The sequence below is a fragment of the Hoplias malabaricus genome, chromosome 5, assembly GCF_029633855.1.
Source record: "Hoplias malabaricus isolate fHopMal1 chromosome 5, fHopMal1.hap1, whole genome shotgun sequence".
NCBI classification, from domain to species: Eukaryota; Metazoa; Chordata; class Actinopteri; order Characiformes; family Erythrinidae; genus Hoplias; species Hoplias malabaricus.
In genome coordinates this window covers 1,488,600-1,501,029 of record NC_089804.1, presented here as the reverse complement: position 1 = coordinate 1,501,029, position 12,430 = coordinate 1,488,600, and the positions used below count along the sequence as shown (strand labels likewise).

Here is a 12,430-nt window from a genome sequence, read left to right as displayed (position 1 = left end):
AAGGACAGCTTTTACATTTTCCAGCAGGATTTCTTAACAACTCTCCACATTAGACAGAGATTTAAAATGGAAATAAAGTCCTGTTTTGTTGTGTCTTAAGTCACTGCGTTTCTATAGCATCCAACTATAAACAAATCTGTTTTGTACCTGCAATGAAATAGGAAACAAAAGAAACACAGCTCTTATATTGTCTAGTGTAGATGTAGAGATCTTGAACTGTCTGTCATGTTCCTCAAACCATTTCTGAAAAAATGTGCAGTGTTACAGGGTGCATGTCATACAAATGGAAAGATATACAATTTAAGAAAATGTATGTCCAAAATATTATGATCATCACAATCTGGCCCTGCTTCCAACACATCAAATGTTCACTTTGTACCTAATATTTTTCAGTTCATATATTTCAGCTCAACTCTGACCCTAACCCTAAACCCTGACTTCACTTTTTAACAAAATGGTTTAAATTTGGGACATGGTATTTGTTACCAAAAGATGCTAATTTCACAAAATGTGAATACAGATTTTAGTCCACACACACACACACACAAACACTCTTTTGTTATTTTAGATATACACAAATTCAGCTGAGCTCCAGCTCTTTCCATGCTCCTTCTAGAAACTCTCCGTTTTAATGAATATCTGCACAGATTTATATTGCACTGATATTATTAAAATAATATCCATACACCATAGAGAACTGAGAACTGAGTACATGTTGTTAATATTTATGAAACTCTACTCTCCAGCATTCCCACTGGTTTAAATTGTGCTCAATATTAGAACCATGCAGGAGAGCTGTATGGGGAGGGTAAAATATTTTGATTGAAAGGGGCCCCAAAAACTGTTTGCGTTGGGTCCCAGAGAAGTCCTGAATGTGGTCCTGGATATGCGAACTGTAAACCTTCTGTCCAGCTCTGCTGAGAGTGTACCGTGCCCCCCGAATTACTCCAGTGAAGGTTCGGCACCCCCACAGGCCACCTCCCTGGGTTCAGGTGATGGAATGTGGGCACATTGTGATGTCCATTCATAGAGCCCAAAGTCCACGTTGATGCTCCTGGAGCCATGAAATCCTGTGCTCCTCCCACTGGGTGAATAGGCTTTGGTGGCAACTTTTGAGAAATGGATGGCTTCAAGAACCTGTAAAACAAAGAACATGAGAAAATAACCAAACCCACTCATGCTCATCACATCATATAAAGACAGTAAGACAGAAACTCACTCTAATTTCTCCAATTTACAAAGTGGATCCATCTGTTGATTTGAGAGCATATTCATTCCATACACTCCAAGATAATTATAGCTCAGGTACAGTTCTGTCAGCAGAAAGGGCTTTGATTTTAGAGCTGAAGCCAAAGCTATACAGCCTACATCTGTAATAGCACAGCCTGACAGACTGCAAAAGAAGAAAATGACTCAAAGATCAAGACATACACAATGCACAAATACAAATCATAAAAACAAATACACACGTATAAGAATATATCGACTTATGTCTATGTATACACACACATACACAAAGACACACTTTCACAAATGTAAATTAACACAGGACCTCCCAATGATAAAATTATCTTACTCAAGTGTCTCTAGTTTACAGTGTGAACTCCTCAGTCCAGCACAGAGTAGCTCCACTCCTGAATCCTTCACTAGGTTGAGACTCAGATTCAGTTCTCTGAGACTTGAGGAGTTAGAGCTGAGAGCTGAGGCCAGAGCTGCACAGCTTTCCTCTGTAAGATTACATCTCCACAACCTAGAATAGAGAATATGATACACATGATACATGACATTTCATTTTAAAAATTTGACCTAACAAGTTACACTTTCCCACAGAATTGGTGTCCTTATTTTAATATACCCTGTAGATTAGATTAGATTCGATTCAACTATATTGTCATTGTGCAGAGTACAAGTGCAGGGCCAATGAAATGTAGTTAGCATCTAACCAGAAGTGCAATATATAACATTATTTACATAAAGTGCAGTTGTGATTATTTACATAAAGTGCAGTTGTGATATAACACTGTGATTATGGAAGTTGTAAGCATATATACATATTGAAATATAAACCATGTAAACAAAGTAATATTGTGTAGATGATGCATTATGTACTGAAGGATGAATGAAATACAACTTTACAGAAATTATTGTGCAATGTTTGTTTAAAGTATCTGAATAGTGTTCAACAGGATAACAGCCTCAGGAAAAAAACTTTTACTAAGCCTGCTAGTGAGGGAATCGAGGCTCCTGTAATGTCTGCCACATGGTAAAAGGCTGAAAAGTCCATGATTTGGGTGGGTGACATCCTTGACGATATTTCTTGCCCTGCCCAGGCAGCTTTTGTGGTAGATGTCCTCGATGGTAGGAAACACGGTGCCTATGATGCAACACGGCAACTGCCGTAACATACAGAGATGCAGTTGGTAAGTATGCTCTCGATGGTACAGCGGTAAAAGTTCACCAGTATCCTGGGAGACAAGTGAGCTTTCTTCAGACTCTGAAGAAAATGGAGGTGCTGCTGTGTCTTTTTGATGAGAACTGAGGAGTTCAAGGACCAGGTGAGATCACTGGAAATGTGGAGACCAAGGAACTTGAAACTGGACACCTGATCCACAGCAGTTCCTTTGATGTAAATGGGGGTGTGAGCTTGGTTCCTAGTCCGTCTGAAGTCCATGATGACCTTTGTCTTGAGCGTGTTTAGCACCATAGAGACAGATGCTGTACTTCATCCCGGTAGGCCGTTTCATTATTGTCTGTAAACAAGCCTATCACCATGGTTAAGTTATGTTAAAGCACACCATTGTTTTTCTTGTAAAATTCCCAATAAGTTCGATGTGTCACATAAAACCTCTTCACATTGAAAAAACAAAAGTTGGATCCAAAATGGCCAACTTCAATATGGCCACCATGGTCACCACCCATCTTGAAAATTTTCCCCCTCCCATATACTAATTTGCTACAAACAGGAAGTTAATATCACCAACCATTCCCATTTTATTAAGGTGTATGCATATAAATGGCCCACCCTGTACACTTTAGCATGGCCAGGAGTGAACATAATGAACACATCTGTATCACTGTATTACATCATCTATATAGCATAATACACATACAGTTGCAACATATCCTCACTGTTCAGTTAAAAACCTATATCTCTGTGTTTGTGGGCTGGAGCTATGATAGAGACACTACCTGCTGTGCCAATGTGATTCCCTGATTAATTATTAATTCACTTTATTTAAATGAAAACAAATAAAAACAGAACTCAAATGAATTAAAAACAATTTAAAAAGACAAACGAAAAAACAAAAACAATTAAAAAGTATAAAAATAGAATTGTATTATTATATATATATATATATATATATATATATATATGTTTTTTTTCTTTGCATTTGTGGATGCAGTGATTATGAAAAGTGATCCTGAACTCTATCCACAGTGATTTTAATGCAGTGCCACCTGAGGGCCCAAGATCAAAGACATGTAGTATTGGTCCTGGGCCTTGTCCTTTGCAAAGTTTTACAGATTTTCTGTACAGAAAATGTTTAATATTATCATGAACTGTAAATTAAGAGACCCCAAATGTCTTTAATATTTTACTTAAAGAAACACAAACCTTGTTTTGTTTGTTCACTACATGCTGTCTTTTTGCAGAATGTTGAACCCATCCCCATTTTCACTTCTGAAAGATTCTGTCTGCTTGGATGCTCAATTTAAGCACATTCATGTCTCTGGTCTGTTGCCAACTCTCTGGTTTTGTTGCACAACATACATTTCCAGTATTTTTGCAACTTTTTGGAATCAAGCATCATGCATCAAAAAGAATTCAAACTGTGGTGTTTATAAAATTAATAATTACACCACTAACATCCACATAGTGATGATCTTACCACACTTTCTCCAGTTTACAGTGAGGATTCTTCAGTCCAACACAGAGCATCTTCACTCCTGAATCCAGCAGCTGTAGATTCTCACTCAGATCCAACTCTTTCAGACTTGAAAAGTTTGAGCTGAAAGCTGAGGCCAGAGCTGCACAGTCTGTCTTTGTGAGATTACAATCACACAACCTGGAAAAAAATATGTGATATATCAGAACACCAATGACATACACACACACACACACACACACACAGTATTGAGAACATATATTTAAATGTTAGTTTGAGATTTAGAGTATGGTGGAGTGTTGTATATCTATGGAGTCAAAAAAGGGTCAAAAAGATTTTGAGTTTGTAAAACAATACTCACAAATGTAACGGACTTTGTAACTGCGTTTGAGCAACTACAGACATGTAAAACTAAAATCCACAAATGCATTGGAATGCACAAATTTAAAATAACAACTACAATAATAATAATTTAAATTCACAAATGTGTAAAAGAGATTTGCATTTGTAAATCAAGTGTCGTGAATGTGTGAATCAGTACGTTCTCAAACGGCTTAAAATGTGCAAGAGCAAACCTTTTTAAGGTTCCAAATGTGACCATGGGAGTTTTTCAATGAGGTGGAAAAAGTTCACACATTCACCTTCTCTGCTGCATGTGCGAATCTCTTTTTGCAGGTGCAGATTTAAGACCCTGTTTTGACGGCCAGTTGATGGACCAATAAGAAAGCTTTAGCTGGACCAATCAAATCGCAAGGTTTGTTTAACCAATCAGAACACTGACTTGTTGCTGTCGTCCATAGAGCTTTTCCACCAAATGAACTCCGGTCCTTGAACCAGTTCCAGATTTGAAGAGAGATTTGCACGTGCAGCAGAGAAGGTGAATGTGTGGATTTTTTCCATCTCATTCAAAAACTCCCATGATCACATTTGAAACCTTAAAAAGGTTTGCTTTGTACATTTTAAGTTGTTTGAGAAGGTACTGATTCACACATTCACGAAATTTGATTTACAAATGCAAATCATTTTTTTACACATTTGTGATTTTATTATTGCTGTTTTTTATTAATATTATTGATTATTGCTGTAGTTGTTGTTTTAAATTTGTGCATTTCAATGCATTTGTGGATTTTAGTTTTATGTGCATGTAGTTGCTCAAATGCAGTTACAAAATCTGTTACATTTGTGAGTATTGGTTTACAAACTCAAAATCTTTTTGACCCTTTTTTGACTCCATATATATCCACCAAAGATGTGAATACTTAATCAAAAATGTAACTTGAGAACTACTTTGGATACTTTTAATTCAGTTTATGTAACTTTCCTTTAAAAATAAGATCAACATAAATTTGGTAAAAACCCAATTAAGGGATTTGATTCTATTTGGAATGCATTTATCAAAATATACATAATACTTTCTTAATACAACTTTTAACACACTGTGAAACTTTGAACACTCAGAACGTGACAATATGGGCTACATGTCCATTGATTCCAGGAAAGTGTTTCTAAGTGTTTAAATCCAAGCTTGTATAAACACACTCATGAGCAGGAGCCGAGGAATAAGGTTGAAATCTCAGCTTCAGTAAAGAGCAGTATGAACTGATGAGTAAATTTCACCTGAGAGCCATGTTTGATTTTATTATTAATTGCTCATTGTGTTTAGCCTCATTATTGTCAAAATTTAAAATAGTTGACAGACTGGAAGAATTGTTTATTTATTATTTTAACCTCTATTTAACCAGGTTAGTCCTATTGATCTCTTTAACAAGGGAGACCTGCTCAAAAATGGCTGCAACACAGAGTTACAACAAATAATACACACACAAACATATTCAGATAAAAAACATCTTGTGTAAAACATGTTCCCAATGACAACCCAGTGGCCCTCACCACAGCCTTAGAACTGTTCAACAGCTCAATATTTTCAATCTTAAGTTTGTTTTTAAATTATTCCAGGCAAAAGGTGCAGAAAACCTGAAAGCTGAACAACAAATCACAGCCCATCGAGAGAATGGAGACAGTGGGTTTCTTTTCATTACATTTAAAAGAAAAGACAAATAAACAGGAAGTTTACCAATAATGGTTTTGTTTATAAATAAACACCAGTGATTGAGATGTTGTGCAGCAAAGGAAGGCCAATTAATTTCTCAATAAAAAACCCAGTGATGTGTATGAGGACCACATTTTGTAACAAACCTCAAAACCCCATAATACGCAATATCCAGCACAAGAAGTCACTGAGCAGAAGCATTCATGTACCCATCTACATAATCAATAACAGACAAAAAGGTACACCAACCTATTTTTACAGAAAACAAATAGCAAGCCTTATTTCTGTAATAAACTCCTAATGAAAGCTTCAAACTTTTTAAAATGCTGAACATGTAATTTAAAAGAGAAGCTGTCACTTTTGTAATGCATGCATATATAATGTCAATCATTAATCCACAAACAGTCACACCGTGAGTAATTTATGAGCCTACCAAAGTTTCTCCAGTTTACAGTGTGAATTCTTCATTCCAGCACAGAGCAGCTCCACTCCCACGTCCTGCAGCAGGTGATTGTTACTCAGGTTCAGTTCCCTCAGAGCTGAGTTAGAGCTGAGAACTGAAGCCAGAGCTGCACAGCTTTTGTCAGTGAGATTACAGTCAAACAACCTAGAAGATAATTTATGAGCTATCAGAATACAGACATCACATGCACACAAACACACACACACACACACACCCAGAGCTGTGGGCAGTCATCCTCTAGAGCCAAGGAGCATTTTGGGGTTAGGTGCCTTGTCCAAGGATACTTCTGCCATTGATTGAACCGGCAACCTTCAGGTACCTAGCCACAGCTGCCCCACTGCCAATTATTCATTCATTCATTGTCTGTAACCCGTATCCAGTTCAGGGCAGCAGTGGGTCTGGAGCCTACCCAGAATCACTGGGCGCAAGGTGGAAACACACCCTGGAGGGGGGCACTGGTCCTATGCAGGGCGACACACACTCACACATTCACTCACACACCCACACCTATGAACACTTTTGAGTCACCAATCCACCTACTAACATGTGTTTTTGGATCATGAGAGGAAACAGGAGCACCCGGAAGAAACCCACGCAGTGACGGGGAGAACACATCACACTCCTCACAGACAGTCACCCGGAGGAAATCCACGCAGACACAGGGAGAACACACCACACTCCTCACAGACAGTCACCCAGAGCAGGACTCGAACCCACAACCTCCAGGACCCTAGAGCTATGACAGAGACACTACCTGCTGCTCCACCATGCCACCCCACTGCCAATCAGTGAAAGTAAATGTTTAATTCATTGACACATTTAAAGTAAATTAGAATGAGAATTATTTTATAGGAAACTGTGCTACACACAGGAATTTGTTCTCTACATTTAACCTAATTTGTGCAGTTAAACACACATATACACACACTAGGGGGCAGTGAGCAGTGCCTGGAGCGGTGGGCAGCCCTAGACACAGCGCCTGGGAAGCAGTCGGGGGTTAGGAGCCTTGTTCAAGAACACTTCAGACATGACCTGCTGGCATTCACAATAAAAAGGAAGCCACTCCCTAACTCACATGCACAGCAGCAATGTTAAGCTAAGTAGCTAACTCCACCCACTTTATTATTTTACATGGATCAGCTTGTTGATAATGCATCATTGGTCATAGTTTTATTTGTTATTAATTTGTGTCTGTGCAGCTCCTTTAAAATGAAACCTTAAGGATCAAAAGTAAAACCAATAGTAATTTCTTAGAAAGTGGCACAGAGATAAAGAATAGGCCTCCCCACACACACACATTAACACACACACTCTCCAACACAACACAAAGAGTACAGTAAAACATTTGCAACTGAAAATACTCACACTGCACTCCTGGATTCTTTGACCACAGGCATTAGCTTAAGGAGACAACCCTCTGATCTGTCATGTTTCCATAGTTCAAATATATCCAGATATGCCAGATATTCTTCAGAGTTCAGTAATACAAACACCAGAGCTGACCAGTGGGCAGGAGAAAGACTGAGTCCATTGAGACTACAGTAATTTCCTCTGTTCAGATATTCCTGTACTTCCTGAACGAGAGAGCGATCACCCAGTTCATTCAGACAGTGGAACAGATTGATGGACGTCTCTGGAGAGGGGTTCTCCCTGATCTTCTCCTTGATGTACTGCACTGTCTCCTCTATGCTGTGAGATCTGATTCCTGTCTGAGTCAGTATTCCTCGTAAGAGAGTCTGATTGGACTCCAGTGAGAGACCCAGAAGGAACCGGAGGAAAAGATCCAGGTGTCCATTCTCGCTCTGTAAGGCCTTGTCCACTGCAGACTTCAGGAACTCTGACATAGTGGATGCTCTGTAGATGCCAGAGAGATCAGTGGAGCTCTGTTCTGGTTCATTTCTGCTGATGAAGGAGAGGAATGCATATAAAGCAGCCAGAAACTCCTGGACACTCAGGTGGACAAAGCTGAACACCTTCCCCAGGTACAGCTCAAACTCCTGTCTGAAGATCTGGGTACAGACTCCTGAGTACACTGACACTTCTCTGACATCAATACCACACTCTCTCAGCTCATCCTCATAGAAGATCAGATTACCTTTCTCTAGCTGTTGGAATGCCAGTTTTCCCAGAGCCAGGACACTCTCTCTAGTTTTCTGAAGATCAACCTCCTGTTTTCCCTGGTACTTTTGTTCCTTGTGTTTGATCTGAAAAATCAGGAAGTGTGTGAACATTTGAGTCAGAGTCTTGGGGGTCTCTCCACCCTCTGCTCCACACAAAACTCCTTCTAGAACCGTGGCTGAGATCCAGCAGAAAATTGGTATGTGGCACATGATGTAGAGGCTTCTGGAGGACTTGATGTGGGAGATGATTTGATTGGCCAGGTTCTGGTCACTGATCCTCTTCCTGAAGTACTCCTCTTTCTGAGGGTCACTGAATCCTCGTACCTCTGTTACCTGGGCAACACACTCAGGAGGGATCTGATTGGCTGCTGCTGGTCGTGAGGTGATCCAGAGGAGAGCAGAGGGAAGCAGATTCCCCTTGATGAGGTTTGTCAGCAGCACATCCACTGAGGCTGACTGTGTTACATCCCATAATCCATCATTCTTCTGGAAGTCCAGAGGAAGTCGACACTCGTCCAGACCATCAAAAATGAACAGGACTTTGGAAGAGTCACAGTCTATTGGTTTTAATTCTTTTATTTGGGGAAAAAATTATGAAGTAGCTCCAACAAACTGAAGTTTTTCTTTGTCAAGTTCAGCTCTCTGAAAGGAAGTGGAAATATGAAGAGGACGTCCTGGTTTTCTTTTCCTTCGGCCCAGTCCAGAATGAACTTCTGCACAGAGACTGTTTTTCCAATTCCAGCCACTCCTTTAGTCAGCACAGTTCTGATGTCTTTATCTTTAAAGAGTTCACTGCATTTGATGGGTGTGTCCTGTGCTGCTGGTCTCCTGGACACTGTCTCAATCTGTCTGACCTCATGTTCCTTATTGACCTCTCCACTCCCTCCCTCTGTGATGTACAGATCTGTGTAGATCTTATTCAGAAGAAATGATTTCTGTGTGAGTCCTTCATTAGTTCTCTTATATTTCCTTATCAAATCTTGCTTATACAGAGCCATTGATTCTGGTAAAAATGCAAATAACCACAATTATTTCAAAGCTTGGGTGCAAGAAAAAATTGTTTCAAACCCACAAAGAGAATACACATATTATTGCTCAACCCTTAGCTTTTATAATTCTGTTTGTAAAAATATTTGAGTGCATTACTTGGCATGAAAGCATCTTGTACATTTAGTGTCTCATGTTCCCTGTAGATAAGGATTAGTATCAATTTAAACAAAGATTGTGCCTGAAAGACACATTAAGACTAAAAGTAAGAAGGGAAGTAGTCAATATCTAGTGCTATCAATAAAACAATATCTTACCTGATGTGATTGCTGGGACACCAGGTGAGCATCCATTCTGAAGTGCAGTGGAACTGGAACCTACTTCCCCCAGAGGCAAACCTGGAACAAGTCGTTTACATTATGATTGAACATAACTGTAACACAGGTAATGGAACTTATACACTGACATACCAAATATCATAGGACAGCAGTATGTGAGCTGATAATGAAGTGATTTAACCTCATGATTAGGAATGTCAACGCTTGCCAATTTGCTCATGGCAAGGCCACATAAATTATCCAGGTTCACACAAGGCATGATTATAGGCACCAGACCTGTGCCTGTGATTGGGATGGGACTGTGATTGGCAGTGTCTGGCTAGAACTGTCCATGTGAACAAAACAAGTGACACACGCATTCAAAATAGGAGGCCCTAGACAAACATCCCTGAGGAGAGTGCAGCGTGTTTTAACTTCAATAGCATATGGGAGCAGAAGACCCAACATAGTGCCTAGGGGTCCATTGCTTCACTCTTTATTTTTAAGGTGCTTCAAAGGGTCCTTTCAGTGATGCCAGAGAAGCACATTTGGATCCATAAAGAACCATGTTTTTTAAGAGATGTGTGAGTGTGAAGAGTCTTTTAAAACACATCTAAGATTCTTTACCAATTTTAAAGTCATTTGAAACCAAAAGTGGTTCGATCATGTCAAACGAACCCATTATAGCACCTTTATTTTTAAGAGTGTTCATGGAGTTTGTGTCACAAAGAGACTCAACCTTAAGCCAGGAATACTGACTGGACTATGCAACTTGTTGCCAGTCCTCCATGGGCCAGTTAGAAACTCAAGTGAGGCTTTGTGTCCAGTGACATTCTGGTAAGACACCACAGAACTTACACAGATGAAAGAATATCAAAGCCATCCCCTGTGGTAACACTCCATTCATAATACATTTTCATACTGACATCACATGAATTTTGACATGTGCTTTTGTGCTCTTAGATCAAAACACTGACTTCATAAAAGACCTGGACTTTGTCAAATTGAAATGCAAATGGTACACACTCAATTTCTAGAAAAGTTGTAAAACAAGAATATGTGTTGAATATTGGGTAATACATTTGCAGCTTTATTTTATTGAAAAATATCACCAAGATTTCATATATTTTTATATTTACTACATACTTGCCTGATACTCCAGATGCTGGAGCAGAGGCAAATATTTTAACTTATTGTTAAAATGTTATAAGTGGAATTTTTGTCCATTCTGGCTTGATACAAGACCTCAGCAGCTCAATACTCTGTGGTTGTAGTTGCCTGATTCTCCTTGTCATGGTGACCACAGGAGACAGATGTCAACTGATCTTGTACTGAAATATGTTCTGGTTGAACAACTTAAATTCTCTCATGAGGTCTGGCATACTGACCTAGTTATTCTGTGGACCAGTGACCCCTGTCAATCAGATGCTGATCACTCACCTGTGTGTATGTTCACTGTAACTGAGCCTTGAAATTTGTTTCCACTGAGGACAGGAGCACAGATATTCCCCCCTGTTTCAGCGACCATTGTGTTCTGAACATGACCAGGTTGATGTGATGTATCCACCCTCAATCTGAAATGACAGTGGTCAAGAAATCAGAAAGAAGATGGAAGATCAGATCTATGCGACTAAATTAAACTCACTGTTCTCTCACCTCTGGTGTGTCTCTGGGTGACATCTTTTAGAAGAACTCATTCTGGAGCCCATGTCTGTTACCAATTACAGCTGGTGTCCTGCGGAGACACTCACGTGCGGAGAAACATTGCTGGACGCAGGTTTACTGCCCAGGGTCAGATTCAGCCTGTTCCTTTCCAGAGAACACAGTTCCTCATTCTTCACTCAGAAAGTCACTTCTGTTAAATAAGCCTTCAATAAAAACACACTCCACTCTTCTTTATTCATGTAGACTCCTATCAGTCAGAAAGCCCAGCTCAGATTCATTCACTCAATGTTTTCTCTCCTGAACCCACTCCACAGTCCTCTCTTCATGAAACGAAGGCACTGAGCTTCACTTTCACTCTGATCAGTCTGGGGTGTTTTTATCAGGTGAAGAGGAAGTGCCATGCTTCAGAAACAGGTATAAAGGTAAAACTAGAGTGGACACTCCACAATCAGGTTTAGCTACATATCTTACTCTCTGCAGAGCAGAACGACCTCCTCCAGCTGATCTGAACACAGCTCTGATCCTTCAGAAAAAAGAAGCAGATATTTTACTTTTGTCCCACTGCTTCCTGGATCAGACAGCACACTGCTACAAGACCATTTACAAGGTTTGCAACTGATGGAAATAAGCTCCTAACAACAAAACTCAGGAGAATAGCCCTGAGTGTTTGGTATAGGATATATCAGCTCAACCTCCTTATTGCTACTATTTTAACTGACCGCAGTTATTTCAAACAGTGACTTCATTTCAGGTTCAACATAAGCATCTTTCAGTTCCTATCACTCAGTGTTAGAAAATGAACAGTTTCTCTTTATATGGATGTGGCCATGATTCTCTAAGGTGAGAAGTAACAGGGTTGCAGTTGACTGGGTGACAGGCCTCTGTCTCACTGACTGCATCTGTCTTAACATCTGCAAAGTTAGCCCCAGTGCAAATGAGGT

The 12,430-nt window shown here is 39.7% G+C and overlaps 1 pseudogene; it reads right to left on the bottom strand.

The window, feature by feature from the left end:
* Positions 1-90: 90 nt before the first annotated feature.
* LOC136696799 (NACHT, LRR and PYD domains-containing protein 3-like) lies at positions 91-11,587 on the bottom strand (annotated as a pseudogene).
* Between the last annotated feature and the right edge of the window lie 843 nt (positions 11,588-12,430).